Below are 6,622 nucleotides of genomic sequence, written 5' to 3'. Positions count from 1 at the left end.
TCTAACACCCTGCTAACTGCACTCTTGTTTTCAAGGATGATCCCTAGTCTCCCACCACCTGACTTGTGCTGAAAATTCTCCTCTGTATTAATCTTGTAAAAAGTTGTCAGTAATTTATGTCTCAATCACATCACCCATTTCCTGGTTGTCAACTAATTTCTGGGACAGATAAATCTTCAACCTGTTCTTGTAAGATTGATTCCATAGATTTGTTACCATCTTGGTTACTCGCTTTTGAATTCCTTCCACCTCTTTCTCATAAGTCAAGACACCCAGGTGACCAGATCTGAACGTTGTAGTCAAGATGGAATGTTATCAAATCTCGATAAAGAGGAATAATAGCGTACTTGTCTCTGCTCGTCAAAATATTCTTCAGTAACCAAGTAATCCGATGAGCTGCTTTAGCCATTTTGCCATGTATCGCATAAATTTTAACTACCTATCTATCCACTAACATACCCAAGTCTCTGGTTTCATCAATTTCCTAGAGTACAGTTCCATCAGTGTGGTATATGGCTTGTGATCTTTTTAACCCAAAATACATACACCTTACACTCTGCCACATTAAACTGACATTCATTCTCCTTTGCCCAGACCCAGTCTATTCAAATCATCCTGCAAAATTTTAATGTAATCTGTATTAACTATTCCTCTACCCAATGTTCCATCATCAGCCAACAGTGGAACAGTTCCTCTCAGATCCTTTCCTATAGCATCAATGTAAAATTAAATAGCATCGGCCCAAGAACAAAGTCCTGCAACACATCACTAGTCACAAGCTTTTTTCTGCACTTTACTTCTGAATCAAAACCATGTTATCCACTTCACCAACTTTATATCGATATCCATGTACTGGAATTTAATTATTACGATTTCATGCGCTATCATGTGAAATGTTTTTGCAAAGTCCATTAGTATCACTGTAAACCCATTACTTTTATCCAAATCAGCTGTCACTGTTTTATTAAACGTGAGCAATTTACTGGGGCACAACCTGCTCTTCACAAAACTATGATGCTCCCCCATAGAGTGTCCCATTTCCGTCTGGACCAACTTTACCAGTACCTTGACAACAACTTCTGATATCAGTCGGTAATTTGCTGCATCAGTCTTCAAGCTTCCTTTATGCAATGGAACTAGTTTGCACTCTTCTTTCCCCCTTGGGCCAACCCAGAGCCGAGACTTAGATTAAATAATGTGGTCAAAGGCACTAACAATTCCCTAGTACCTTCACGTAAAACTGGAGCTGGTATACAATCAAATGCAATAGCTATATTCACATGAAGGGTCTGCAATGTCCTATGCACCTCCAGTTCATTTTGCGCTATGATCAATTGTACACTTGTGTTTATGGAATCTGCTTACTGCCGCGAAAGCATACTTTCTGTTTTCCTCTCAATCCTGAACAGTACGATTTTTAGGAAAAGTTTTGCCATGATTTTTTCTTCTATACATCCTAACATTTCAGCAGAGCATCTATAATAGAATCCTTCCATGTTGTCAGTAGTTCTGAAGTTATTCCATCTATGCCTAGCGCATTTTCCACTCTCAATGAATTAACCGACGCTTCTGCCTCCTCTCTTAAACTAGAGAAGTCTTCTTTATCCAGTGGCATTTGTATTACGGCTTCGAGTATTTCATTATTAAGACAATCTTTTCAGAAATGATTAGCAGTGTAATCGGGCAAGCACAGCAAAATTTCTTCCTTTCTAGTCGAAAGCCTACCATTTTCATCCTGATTTGACCAGTTAGTGTTAGTGAAGAGTTTTGTTAATCCGCTTGTCATTTGGGAAGCACTTCTTCCTCTTCTTAGTAAATCCTCTTCAATTTTTTTCGCATACCTACAGAATCCAGTTGGTGTTGGTTTTATCTGTTTTATTTTAATTTCCTTCTTTATACTCGATTTTAAAGGTCTGTGTGGCTCACTGGAAGTGACGCTTTCATTCTTGGCGCTAAGCCGCACAAAGATAGAATTCGAGTCTAGTCGGCGAAAGGAGGGTCTTTTTCTAAGTCTTTCTTCGACTGGTTCCTGAGTTAGTCGATTTCTGGCATGGGAAATTGGGTTTTTTTCTCCCAGAAACTCGAAATTTTTATCCTATAGACTCAAGAAATTCGACCGTAGAACCCATACTATTTCACATTGTAATCTATCCTGTTAGAGCTAGGTACCAAGAGTTGGCAGCACTTGTTTGTCGTTCTCTTCATCGATGGTTGCCTATAATTAGTAATATACATGGGCCAGCTATCTCTGATTGGTTACCAGTGGAGATTGAACTGTCAACTCAGTCTCCAAAAGCTTGATAGAGTTTAAAAGGCCTTGCCTACTCCCTATTAGGAAATAAAAAGGCATTAGCTTATTATATTATTAATTAAAGGTCTACTTCAATGGAGAACCAAATAACTGAATAGTACAGGAAATGAGGCAAGTAACAACTCATCTCTCTAAATTTAATCTCCCATTTACTCAAATTTCTTTGTTCATAGAAATCTGATTTTTCTTTCATTTGCTTCTGCACACCCATTCTGTTACTTATTTGCAGTCTTCCAAAATGCCAAATTGCTGACTCTTAAACTGCTAAGGAGTCATAACGAGATTAATATAGGGATGGTTTTGTAGAATGGGTGAAGACAGGGAGGGAACAAGAAGTCTTCCACTGGAAGTCGTATAAGGAGAGCGAGACAATGGGGGAGTGATAAGCAGGTTTTTTGCATCCAGAGTGGTGAATGATTAGAATGCATTTCCCAAGAGTGATGAGCACAGAGATAGTAAACTTATTTAAGATGCGGTATGATAAACTAAGTGTTTAACAGTGGGACCTTCCTTGATCAGTCTTTTGAATCCATGGAGGTCTAATAATAATTATGTTCTTCAAATATGGTACTTTATTTATAAAGGAAATAAAACCAAGCCATTTCCATTTTAATCAAACCCATTATGCAATTCTAAGGGACTTATTTCTGCTAAATAGGCGATGAAAATTACTTCATGAATGAATGAATGAATAATCACATCTGCACTGTTTTGAACAGGTTTGGTTTCCTTGCTATTTGAGGAGGAATATTTAGAAAAAAAGTTCGGAGACCAACACTCATGAGGACCTGGATGTTAGCTTTAACTGCAAGAATGCGAGTTGCAGATTTTGGGAAACAAGTTCGGAGAGGGGAGGCTTGAGAGAAATAGAGAGAGAGAGAGAGAGAGAGAGAGAGAGAGAGAGGGGATTTTATAGTGTAGTTTAGGGATATTTTATGGCATGACAAACTGCAGATAGAACTGGAGATTATCTCCAGTTCTATCTCTGGGGAGCTAGAACAGATTTTTTTTTTCACTGATAGTGGGGATGTGAACAGAGTGTGCTAGCTGAGAGTGGTGAAGTGAATGCATTGACAGCTAATGACTTTAAGGAAAGATATGCCAGATTGAGTGTGCTATTTCTAAGGTAAGCCTATGACATATTTCACGTATTTATATTTATTTTTATTTCTACTTGTCACATTTTCGGCAGGTACAAGTGAAAGTTACTTGAAATAAAATATACTTGGTTTTGTTTTATTTGAATTTGTTTTCGTTCATAATCACTTATTCAAATTTTAAAGAAGTACTTAATAAATTGCTGTTGCTGTTTCATTGAAGACTTTGTCGCTCGAAGTATCTCTAGAAATTACTCTATTCTAGATCAAGCAAACAATGCTCTCATTTAATTATCACAAGAGGGCGCTTTAGTGTAATGCAGACGACTAGTAATTCGTAGTTGTTTCTGTTTTTGTGTTTTAATTATAGAGATCGTGAAAATGTAAATAATATGTCATGCTCATCTCAGAGCAGTGCTAAGGTAAGAGGAATTCTGAATAACAATAATAATAAAAAAAATCATAAGTATTATATGAACCAATTGGCGTTCATGTAATCTTTCACCGTTATGCATTTATTTATTTATTTATTTTTATTTTTGCATATCTTTTCATCCTGATTTATGTGTAGTTGTTTTCTAGACGTTAGGGTTACCAACCCTATTTTTGACTCGTAAAGGTACTTTATCTACCTAGCTAAAATTTTAAGTAAAAATTATTTTACTATGATGTAGCTGGAAATTTTGACAAAGATTGAAAGAGAATGTCATACCCTCATCTTGGGAGGTCCACCCAACTACCAACATGTCTATCATAATGGCCTTCGATGTTATTTACACTACCTGCATTCATAGTGCATTTCACTCACAACTCTCCACAAAAAAAAATCTACTCATCACACCCTTCTTCACCACATCTTTATGCACCTTCCTGAGATGGCCTCTTGTTCTCCCCATCTTAACATCCACTCTTTTTTATAATTCCTTATGTAATCTAATAGAATCCCTTAACTAACTTGAAGGTCTCTTTCATATCTCCTCTTTTTTTCTCCTATCCACCAACTTGTATAAACCACATTCCCTCCAACACTCTTCATAATCAACACTCCAGAGTCCTGATATCATTTGTACATTCATCATTGGATCCTCTCTAGTGTTTCCACATCACAATGAAAATTAGGTGATCAAATTTGAGCATAATAGTCCATGTGTAGTTTGATAGTGCCTTATATAGAGGCACCTCCACCAGATATTTGTTTATTTGTTTTAAAGTTTTAATATTCATCATCAATTTCCTGATATGTACCCTTCAAAGAGTATTCAGGCTGCTATGACAGCACCACATGATTAAGTTTACCTTATTGCTAATCTACTATCAGTAATTTTCCTCCAAATTAGTCTATTACTAGCAGCACACCAATATTGTTTCATCTAACATTTCATGTTTCTAAGGCACTTCTGACTGAATCATTCCACCTAGACCTTGGTCTTCCTCTGATCTCTTTCTTGTAATCTTGATGCCATTTAAGGAAATAATTTGTGTATTTTTTTTTTTAATGTGGTTACTACCCATAAAAGGTTATTACTAAACATGCAGTACATTTGTACCATGGGTAGGCTAGGGATTTTTTCCTCCAAATTTTATCAATTTTATATATATTTTTTTATTTATTTTTACATAGTCTGGAAACCCTGCTCTTGAAACTAAACATAGAACTTTTTCAGCCACTTCAAGCCCCCAATAAGCAGGACGGTGGCATCACGCTGGGCAGTGAAATTCATCTTCCACCCCATATAATCATAATGTTTTGTTTGGTGACAGAGAAATAAATAATTTAAGATTGATAAAATATGGATAAAAACGAGATTATAATTTCCTGTCCAGTATATCGTAATGTGCATGCATAGCTTTAAATCTGTTGTAAATGTATAGTACTGGAGGAGGCAAATTCTTTAATTGTATGGCATCTTGAATATCTGTTTTCTTCACCTCAGAAGACTACTAATTCATTAACTTTATGATGTCTTTTTGCTTATTGAATCACGTGAATATTCAAGTATTTGGTGGCATGGTGAAAGGACATGGCCCCCTCTTTTCCCATGTGAGCTCCTGGACTTGAAAATATTTGTTATACTGTTATGGATATCTTCATACTTTTTTTATATAGAAAAGTCCTAAAAATCTTGAACATAAGACTGACTCTCTGAAAGAAGAGCTAAAGTAAAGTTGGATTTCAAACCAGCTTATTCATATAAAAACAATTTATGACAATAAGAATCACATGGCAATAGTAACATTTCAAAATTGTAAGGACATAAATGTGAGAATAAAGGGAAAGAGAGATAAATGGATAAAATCCTGGATGAAGTGGAGAATGAAAAGTTAGTGTGTATATGCAGTGTGTATACATTTCACACTGTATACACACGGCATGCGTATACAGTGTGAAATGTGAACTTCAGAGATTTCAAAATTATTTGGAGAGCAGTACTGCCAAGAAAACAAGTGGGAAAGGGAAAGTAAGGTGAAAATTTTGTACATATACAATTTTTTTTTAAATAAATATTTTTGAAATGAATAGGTCTTTATAAATGAAAGATAATTACCTGTGATAGGGATAAGTGATTTTGCTAACTGCTTGACAAGTTTCTATTATCATAACATTATTGTCTATAGTAGTATCAGCTATTGAGCATAGGGGATATTAGATTTGTGAATTTCTGGTACTCCATAAATTCTGGGTGGTTTTATTTTATTTTTTACTGTGTCTCCCGCCCAAGAAAATTTAGAAACCAGTATCATCATCAAATTCCTGACATGTACCCTCAAGGGGTGTACAGGATACGATAGTAGTACATGAAAAATTTACATGATTACTAACTTCCTATCCACAATTTTCCTCCAAATCGATCTGTTACTTGTCAAGAGTCCAACATTATCGGATCTTATATTTCTATTATCTAAGGCACTTTGTACCATATCAATCCACCTATGTCTTGGTCTTTGGGTCGTTTTCCTGCCAACCTGGCAGAGAACACTTGTTTTGCTAATCTTTCCTCGCCCATTCTGTTTAAGTGACCATACCACCTGAGATTAGCTCTGCTAACGCATTCGTGAATGCTGACAATGTCAAGTTCTTTCCTGATATCCTCGTTTTTAATATGATATTGCCATTGATGCCATCTGTTAACACCTCTAATCTTTCTCAGGACTCTCATATCTGTGGTCTCTAGTCGGTCAAGTGTTTTACTTCTGACCCAGCTCTCAGATCCAT

General features: G+C 36.0%; 1 protein-coding gene across 2 annotated transcripts in view; it reads left to right on the top strand.

Moving 5' to 3' along the window:
• The first annotated feature begins 3,738 nt into the window (after nucleotides 1-3,738).
• Nucleotides 3,739-6,622, top strand: part of LOC150093314 (uncharacterized) — a 207,045-nt gene continuing 204,161 nt past the window's right edge. For both annotated transcript variants that reach the window (XM_090413488.1, XM_090413487.1), the window contains exon 1: nucleotides 3,739-3,830. The gene's annotated coding sequence lies outside the window, so the exon portion shown is untranslated. The remainder of the gene's footprint in view (nucleotides 3,831-6,622) is intronic.

This window comes from Typopeltis vanoorti, chromosome 24, assembly GCF_054136105.1.
Source record: "Typopeltis vanoorti isolate ZY-2024b chromosome 24, IOZ_Tvanoo_1.0, whole genome shotgun sequence".
Classification (NCBI taxonomy): Eukaryota; Metazoa; Arthropoda; class Arachnida; order Uropygi; family Thelyphonidae; genus Typopeltis; species Typopeltis vanoorti.
This window is presented reverse-complemented; position numbering and strand designations above follow the sequence as displayed.